At 41.4% G+C, this 9941-nt stretch overlaps 1 long non-coding RNA gene across 1 annotated transcript; it reads left to right on the top strand.

Annotated features, from left to right (window-relative positions):
• Positions 1-4218: 4218 nt before the first annotated feature.
• LOC121192642 lies at positions 4219-4606 on the top strand. The gene is made up of 2 exons (XR_005895233.1): positions 4219-4360; positions 4462-4606. It is a non-coding gene; the product is annotated as an uncharacterized LOC121192642 (long non-coding RNA).
• Positions 4607-9941: the final 5335 nt, after the last annotated feature.

Below are 9941 nucleotides of genomic sequence, written 5' to 3'. Positions count from 1 at the left end.
AACTGAAAACCTGCTTGAGAACATTGGTCTTCTAATATTCCACTTTACTTTTCATGGCTGACCAGAGTGTTCCATTGGTCTTCTGTGATGGCCAGGTGGCATGAGGTAACATTTTGTGGCGGTGGAATGATGGTCAGCATATCTTCAAAGGGATACCAATGGACGTCCTCCCTCAATGGCCAGAAAAAGTGGTTTTTCCCCACTCTGTGCATACATTTCACCTGGCAGTGGGTCTCATTCACCTCTTGGATGATCCCTGGGTAGATGTGGCCCTCATACAGCAGGACACGCCATTTACCCACAACCTCTGGAGTATGCCACTGCTCTTCTTCTGGTGTGCTGTGTGTTAGGTCTTCTGTGTGGTCATCTGTGGAATTAAAGCTGAAGCTTTTGGTTTTCTGGCAATTGCATTCCAGAGTATTTTGTTGACTTTGGCTCTTGGAGATGGACAAGCCATTTTCAATCGCTGAAGTCTGTTTTCTGTTCTGCTCTTTTTCAAGAGGAACTTTTCTTCTAGTTCCTCTTGCTTCCTTTTTGATTTTTTTTTTGGGTAGCCCATTTTCTTCTTCTCCCAGCATCACTTTTCCTAAAAGAAACATATAAGCATTAATTTTGTTCGACAACAATTTCACCTGCAGCAAAATATGCATTAACAGCCTTTACCATTTTGTGCTTACTATAACTTACATTACTCAATAACCTTATTGTATGCTTACCTTGAAGTCCCAGGTTGAGAGCTGGAGCTGGAGCTGGATTCTGGATATTCTGCCCTAAACGGGATTTCTGGTGTGACTGGAGGTTCAGGGGTGATTGGAGGGGTTATTAACCCTTCAAGTAACTTTCTCCTGGCTTTACTCCTCTTATGAGCCTCTCTCCACTTTTTTCGTTGGGCTCGCTGTACTCTCTCACTGCAGTCTTTTTGAAGCAACTTCTTTCCTGTTTCTACATCTTTTTTCCATTTCTCTTTCTTTGAGTAAGTACTGTTGTCTCCTTTGCACATCAGCATCACGCTTGGCTCGGTAGCATCTCTGCTTTTCAGCAGCACTCAATGGGGGGCCACACTGTAAAAACAATTTATCTAACTTAATTTAATGTCCCCTATTATGAATTGTAACTCATTGTTTGAATACCGTTTTATTTATGTAAAGTTAATCATCCCATCGAGGTAGTTGCTACAACCATAATCCATTTGGACTACCATTAGGAAATAAAAGGAAACAATTCAGTATGTAAAATTCAGAAATGTGTTTACAATATGCAGAGTAACTAAATTATATCTCAGATAAGGTAAATTGTTGAATTGAATTACAAATAATAATTTCTAAAGTGTGAGTAAACTGGATGAGGTGCCACCCTGTTTCTCGCAAATCCATACTAATGTTAGCTTTTTCTCAGGAGTAGAAGTTGGCTGTTTAGCTAGCTATTACTTACTTATGTAAATAAGTAAAGAAAAAATAAAAAAATAATAGTCTTATTCTGGTCATATGCGTAACAGGGTTGCATGAGGTAGAGTGAGACATTCAATCAAGGCTAACTAGGTTATAAAAATATCAAAAATAGAAGAGAGGACATACCTTTGCTCTACCCATTCTTTTGGAAAACTGATGATGTCAAGTCCAGTGTATCATTTGATTCACTGCTTTCTTCTTCTTCTACCATGCTAAAAAGGTTATGGTAACAGGGTTGCGTGTATGTTGTAGGACACACGTTCCATGAATAATAATAATTATTTGAAATATTATGTTTATTAAAACAAATGTTCCCACAGTTACAAGAGACAACAATGAAACAAATAATACCAAAAAAATGAAATTTAAATTTCATTTGAACTGTTTTATTTGAGATTCAATTTGGTCATTAGGGGGCTGGGACAAGAGAAAAATGGCATTTTAGGGGGTACTCCAGACTTATTTGATGTTTTTAAAACTATTTTCAAGCATTCTTTTCTCTTAGTTTTTTAGATTTGGTCTAAAAAAATTTACTCAGAAACTGCATGTTTTAGTATTTTGTATGTGGATTATTTAAAATTTGATGGGTGGGACATAAAATGACCTCCAATTCTGGAATGACCCTTACGTCAGCAAACCAGCATTTTTGCCCATGCTACCGTCCCCTTGTCAAGCCAGGTTTTGTATTTTGTTGTTACTTTTCCTTGTTAGAGCTACTGCTTTCATCGCTAGAGTTTCCTTTGTTACTTTGTTTAGTCATTGTGCCTTTTGTCCTTGTATGAGTGATTTTTTGTTCTCACATTATCTCGTTGCTGTGGTGGAAAAACACTTTCCACCTGATGAGAAGTGAAATAGAATTCCTTTAGACAATCATTGTCTTTTGAGGTTTTATTACAAAATAAAATCTTCAGAGTAATCAATTTCTGCAGAAAGGACAGAGCTCACGCAGCAACATCATGCTACAGAGGTCTGACCCCGAGCCCCATGTTCCCAGGGCTTTTAATGTCTCTTTCTCACATACCAGGATTGCAGGGATGGCAGGGAAAGAAAACAAGCTCGAGGTCAAGTGATAAAATTAATGAGCAACTGAGATAAAGTGTAAGTTATGCTCAGAGACACCGGACAGCAACAAAGATAAAGAATAGACAGTCTTTGTCCAAGACATAAGCAGGTGTCCTCACAAAGCACAATGAACAGCATACTCAGCACATTAGGTCACTTCAGGTCAAGTTGTATGTACTTCACACAGAATTGAGTATACGAGTTTATGAGAACATACGAGTGTATGATTAGAGAATATATGGCTATATGATAAATTGGCATTACAGTTGCCTCTTGGAGTGATTTTCAGTTGTACTTTGTAATAAATTATTGTTTATTTTGTACTTTGTCTTTGAGTCGTGCATTTGGGTTCAGGTCCAAGTACAAACTGGCCAAGTATGAACCCAGTCGACTCCGACCACCTGTCAGCGGCCGTACGCTCCCAGTGCACCCACCTGAATCAGCAGGAGGATCAGGTGTCCTCGCTGGTTCAGAGCATGAAGGAGCTGGTGAGCGCTAACGAGGATTTGTGTTCACCCTCACCTACCGTCCTGGCTCTCATAACACTAAGCCTGATGCTCTGTCTCTGCAGTTCTCTACAGACTCCCCACCATCTGAGCCAGCCAACATCCTTCCTCCCTCTTGCATTGTTGGAGCTGCATTGTGGGATATCAAAACCAGGGTCAAGGAGGCCCTAAAAGATCACCCAACGCCCAACAACCGGCTGTTCCTGGGGCAGTGCTCCAGTGGATACACACCTCTAAATTCAGCTGTCACCCTGGCATTCGTCGGACCCTCCTCCTTCTTCAGCAATGTTTCTGGTGGCTCAGGATGGCTCACGACACCCAGGAATATGTCAATGCCTGCTCTGTCTGTGCCCAAGGCAAATCCTCACACCGTGCTCCTGCTGGTTTCCTCCAACCCCTTCCTATTCCTCACCCCCCTTGGTCTCATATCGCTGTGGACTTTGTCTCAGGTCTCCCACCGTCCAAAGGTAACACAGTCATTCTTACTGTGATAGATCGTTTTTCTAAAAGTTTCCATTTCATTCCCCTCCCTAAGCTCCCTTCAGCACTGGAAACAGCGAATCTGCTGACTGACCATGTCTTCCGCCTCCATGGCCTACCTACTGACATAGTGTCAGACCGAGGACCCCAGTTCACATCTCAAGTTTGGACAGCCTTTTGCAAAGCATTTGGTGCTACTCCCAGTTTGTCCTTTGTTATCATCCACAGTCCAACGGCCAGACAGAGCGCGCCAACCAGAGCCTGGAGACTGCTCTCCACTGCTTCGCAGCACGTAACCCAGCCTCCTGGAGCACGCAGCTGGCCTGGGTGGAATATGCACACAACTCTCTCTTGAACTCTGCTACAGGTATGTCCCCTTTCATGGCTGCTAACGGCTTTCAATCTCCCCTTTTCCCCAGTCAGGAGCAGCCTTGGTTCGTTCTTCCAATCGCAGCCAGCAGATGGCCAACAGACTATGCCGCCTGGCGCCGGACTATCAGCTGGGTCAGAAGGTGTGGCTCTCCTCCCGCGATCTTCCCCTGCAGGTTCCTTCCCACAAGCTCGCTCCTCGTTACATCGGACCATATGTTGTGGAGAAAATCATCAATCCCTCCTCTGTTCATCTCAAGCTGCCCCCCTCTCTACAGATCCACCCAACCTTTCACGTCTCCCTCCTCAAGCCATTTACTTCTAATGAGCTTTTTTTCCCCCTCTGCCTCCTGTGGGAGGTTCCTTCTTTTTAGAGTGGAGAGGCGTGGTTTCCTGCTGGCTGGAGGTCGACACACCTGCACCTCATTTCCCATCATCACTCTTTTTAAGCCGGAGCAGGGCTTGACTTTGACGCTGGATTGTCTACCTTCAGTGGTAACTCTCTTGCCGCTGTGCAAACAGTCTTCTTGTGAAACTCTTGTGTGTTAATCTCGTGTTTGGCCCTAGTGACTCTCATTCTCTGTTCTCTGCTTCAGATACTCACCTGGGTACAGGATCACTTCTCCAGCCAGAAACCTGCCAGCCACGCCGCTCTGCCTCCACTCTTCAAAACTAACCTGATTGCTTTTGGACTTACCTGGTGTTGATTGTTCTAATTAAATTTACCTTGAACTGCCATCAGCCTGTGGTCTGCCTCTGGGTCCTCTTTACACTCAAAACTTAACATAGAGTTTCCTTTGTTACTTTGTTTAGTCATTGTGCCTTTTGTCCTCGTATGAGTGATTTTTTTGTTCTCACATTATCTTGTTGCCTCTTGGAGTGATTTTCAGTTGTACTTTGTAATAAATTGTTTATTTTGTACTTTGTCTTCGAGTTGTGCATTTGGGTTCAGGTCCAAGTACAGCCTTAACACATAGGTTTTAATTCTCCTTTATTCTATTTTATTTATACCAGAATATTGTCTATATATAGGTTATTGTTCTATCTTCTTTTTTTTTTGTTTGTTTAGCGTTTTGTTTTTACTTATTGGCACATCTCACTTGGTGAAGGAGAAAAAGTATTTCGATTTGCCTGTATGTCCTGAACATAGTGAATTGACAATAAAGAATCTTTGAATCAGATACTGTATAGAAGGACAGAGCAGCAGCAGAGCAGTCCAGATACACTGATGATTCTCTTTCAGATCCAGAGGAACACACAGGGATGATGGTGGACTTGACAGAGGAGCTGTTCTCAGAGCAGTTCAGACTGCAGCACTGAGAGTCTTCTCCACTTCTTCTGGTTCCTCTGTCAGTCACTGCTGGATGAAGCTCTCCTCTCCACTCTACCTCCCAGTAACATGGACCAATCAGAGCCTCTCTACACACAAGCTGCTGCTGCTTCAACCTCTCTGGATCATCAGGACACAGCTCCTCTCTCAGCACACACACCGTCCTCTTCACTCTCTTCTTTAGAAAGATCACAGCCTCCATCTGTTGAGAGAAGACGACAGACAACAGAGGTGATAAATCAGTGTTTACAGAGACTCACTTCATCAGCTGTCAGTCACTGATGCAGCACATCCAGTATAAAGAGAAGCAGGGACTTCAGTCCTGTTCAGAGCAGAAGTGGAGCAGCTGTGTAGTGTAGCAGCTTCCTCTCAGCTCTCATGTTAACGTATTGGAGTGAAGACACTGAGCTGGAAGCTCACACACCTGCAGAGACTTTTAGCATCAAGTCTGTTTCCTCTGAACATTTCACTCATGTCCACAGTGGAAATAAACTGCTGAGTCATGAAGCTTCATTACTGCACAAACAGTTTAGTGATGGATTCACTGCTGTTACATGTCAACTCATGTTCCATTTAAAGAAAGAGTCTGTGTGTTGATGAACATCTGATCTGCTTCTGAAATATCAGCTGACAAATAAACATGGAGGCTGTCACTGAAAGTATCTGACAGATGGACAGATATACAGATGTGATCACTGGACTTCAGCAGAGGTTCTTGTCAAGACTGAACTACGACAGAACCTAAATGCACGACTCCAAAACGTAAGATTAAATAACAGTCTTTAATGAACAAACAGGTAAGGGGAAACAGGTGGAAACAATTAGGGCAAGGAAGACAATCACAAAGGCAGGAAACCAGACAAAGGCAGGAAATAAAATGAGACAAGAAACACAAGGACGATGATTTCAAAATAAAACAGGAAACCACGAGACAACATAGACACGAGACAACAACATAACTTGACATAATTTCACAAACTATGACAGTTCTGCTCTGTATCAAGACCACATGCTGACAAAATGTCATGATGCTTCTCTGAAATCAGAGCCAGTGATTTACAGGCTGCAGTCAGACTGATCTCAGAGCTGTGACAAAGATCAAACTCATCAATTCTTTAGTGCTGAAATGAGAGAACAAACAGTTTCAGATCAGATTTGATGCTACGACACTTTGATGAATGAGGACCACTGTCTCCACACATCTTGTGAGGCTGTCAGCTGTTATCCAGCTCAAACACACAATCACAATCAGTCTTGTGGCTGATCTGATTGGCTGACTGCTGTCTGTCTCTCTGTTTATCTGTCCAATCCTGAAGCCTGTCACCATTCTCCTCTCACAGCTTCAATGAGGAAAGCAGCCACTCAGAAGGTTGGAAGTTTACAGGAGACACTGGATCTTTGCTTTGATACAAACTGTATTTAGGACAATACTGATGAAAGCAGCATGGACTCCAACCCTCTACTGACCTCAGAGTCTGCAGTTTACAGTGTGGACTCTCCACAAGATCAGACAGATCCTTCACTCCTGAATCCTGCAGCTTGTTTCCCCACAGGTCCAGGTGTCTCAGATGGGAGGGGTTGGACTTCAGAGCTGAGGCCAGAGAAGCACAGCTGATCTCTGACAAACTGCAGGAGATCAATCTGAATAAAGAATAAATCATGTGGATAAAAATCATTTCTAATCCAATCAGATATGTCCTAATCAATTAGCTTTCACTAACATGAGTAGAGGGACTTTGTCCGTCTCTTATTGTGGATCATCATAATGTCAGCCTTCTACACACATCATCCAAATGCCACCACAACATTCATACAACTTCATACAACTGACAGCAACAAATACGAGTGTGTGAGTTCTGAAGGTTTCATTGAAATCAACAGACATTATTCATGACAACTGACAGAAATGAAGTGAAACTGAAGGAATAATTCTTAGTTTGAGATAAGAAAAAGTCACAATATGGAACAACTATTTCAAATCTCATTCATTCATTCAAGATGAATGGATTCAAGTTCTGTATGAAGATAAAGCAGGTTCAGTTGTGGATTAAAGATCTAAGATCTACAACAGTAACAGACAGTGAACTGACCCTAGAGTCTCCAGTCTACAGTGTGGACTCTCCAGAAAACCACACAGCAGCTTCACTCCTGAATCCTGCAGCTTGTTGTTGTTACTCAGGTCCAGGTCTCTCAGATGGGAGGGGTTGAACTTCAGAGCTGAGGCCAGAGAAGCACAGCTGATCTCTGACAAACTGCAGTAACTCAATCTGAATAAAGAATAAATCATGTGGATAAAAGTCATTTCTAATCCAATCAGATATGTCCTAATCAATGAGCTTTCACTAACATGAGTAGAGGGACTTTGTCCTTCTCTTATTGTGGATCATCATAATGTCAGTCTTCTACACACATCATCCAACTGTCACCACAACATTCATACAACTATTCATGTCAACACAGATTCATAACATGCTGGTGACCTCAGTCAAGTCTGGAATTAGAAGATAAAGATCAAATCAGACATGTTGGACTAAACACTGACTTTGATTCACCACTGAAACGGATCAAACTTCAAATGTTCAGTAGAAATAATTTACAATTGATAATGTCAGACCAAGGATATAATGTAGATAAGTACAATAATTATTTTGAAGTTTCTTACTTAATCAGCAACAAATTATTATGACAGTGTGATGCATGTTAAAAAAGTTGCAGTGAATTAACTCTTTCAGCTTCCAAAGCAGGAAGGAGAAAAGCAGTTCACTTCTTATAGGCTCAGTCTGACTGAGATGTTCATTTCTAATCATATGAAATCTTTAAGTGTGTGGACAGTTTTTCTAACAGACATCAGAGGGTTTAGTTTTAATCAACAATTATCATCACAAAGTCTCCTCATGTTATTCTGAGCTGCAGTGATGCAGTAAGAGTAAAAGCATCAAAAGTTTCAGGAATTCTATCAGATTAAAGAATCTTTGTTCACTTCAAATGAAACCAGAATATTTATTATGTTGTTATTTAGTGATATTTTAAAACCAGAGTGAACACATGGAAAACCTCCAAAAGAAAAATGATTCAACTCATCTAGAAAAAAAAATATCTCTTGCTCTTTATTTTTTTTGCCACTTTGTTATAAACACTTTGTTTCCATTTGGGATCCTGTAAGAATGATGGTTCCATTTTTTCCAGTGATCTGATTGGTCAATATTCAGGCTGTTGACAGGTTTTGATCTGATCCTCTGAAGTTTACCTGCTCCAGAGCAGGTTAGCTGTGCAGCATAAGTTACCATGGTAATGTAACCTGTTCACAAGTGAACCACCTTCATAATTCTGAAAATCCAGAGTTAAACCTGAAGTTAATCCCAAATCCTGATTCACAGTACAGGTCTCTGATCAGCTCAGGAAATCTACAACTAAACCCATGTTAAAGTGAAGAGAAAGTATTTTAATCCCAAAGATGCTGATTTAATAAAGTTTGTACTTAGATGATAAATATCAACTCAGATGAGGACGAATAAAATCCTCTTCATTGTTGAAGTTTTTACATGACCTTCTGCTTTATGAACTTTGTAGCTGAATAGATTTTTGTAATTGAATGTGAGGGTTGAGTTAGGCTTAGAGTCCTGGCTGGTTTAGTTTTGTAACTCCACCCACTAATGGGTAGGAATAGATATGCCCGTCTTTAAAAGCCCAGGTGAGGGTGCAGTACTTCCTCTTTGTCTGAGGCCTCCTGTGAGCAGTGCTTTGGTGTGTGCAGGTGAGGGAAAGTTGGATTTGGAGAGAGAGACAAAGGGAAAAGGTTATTTGTTTTGTTAATAGAGGTATTTTCTGATTCCACAGATCTGTGCAGTCCTGTGAGCCTGTAGGCTGTTGATGCCATGCTCAAGAGGTCGGCTGTGGTTGAACTAAACTCAGCTCTTTCCCTGTGTTCTATAGCAATGTGTGTTTCCCTCTGACAGGAAGACTGAGGGTTGCACCTTGTTGAGTCTTATCCACTGAACCAGACAGAGCCAGGGGATTCTGTAGTAGCCCCCCCCCCCCCACATGTCCTTAGATATGAAACTTATTTAAAGGCAGTGTAGTGGGGCTGTATAGTATTAATACACATTTGTAATAGTTGTCACCTCTTTCAATGGCTGGCTTTCCTTACTTCACATGTTGTTTTTACAGGGACTGATGTAATGATTCTGCTGCACTGACATTAGTTCCTGTGAACTCATTATTGAGTTTTTAATTATCTGTCCATATAAGTCCTTTCTTGTTCATTTTATCTGAACCAACTGATTCTAATTGTTTTTATTTTTAAGTAGAGGTCCAGCCTGTGGGGAGCAGTTTGCAGGGTACACACTCTGCATGCTGTGTGGTAATATAAATGGTGGTGGTCACATACTCGTGTCTTGAATTTCCTCATGTGCAGTGCAGTGTTTGTAGACTTGCAGTGTTTGAAGTGTCTTCTAGTGGGACCAGCACCAGGTGAGCATATGGCGTGAGTATAAGCAGGTTGTGGTAGAATCTCCCCACAGTGAGGACTCTACCATTGTTTTAAACATTTCACTTTACATAAAATAAAGTGAAATGAAGTGAAACTGAAGGAATAATTCTTAGTCTGAGAGAAGAAAACGACACAATAAGGAACAACAACTATTTCAAATCTCATTCATTCATTCATTCATTCATTCATTCAAGATGAATGGATTCAAGTTCTGGATGAACATAAACCAGGTTCAGTTGTGGATTAAAGATATGAGA

The sequence above is a fragment of the Toxotes jaculatrix genome, chromosome 2, assembly GCF_017976425.1.
Source record: "Toxotes jaculatrix isolate fToxJac2 chromosome 2, fToxJac2.pri, whole genome shotgun sequence".
NCBI classification, from domain to species: Eukaryota; Metazoa; Chordata; class Actinopteri; family Toxotidae; genus Toxotes; species Toxotes jaculatrix.
The sequence above is the reverse complement of the archived record's forward strand: the minus strand, read 5'-3'. Positions and strand labels throughout refer to the sequence as shown.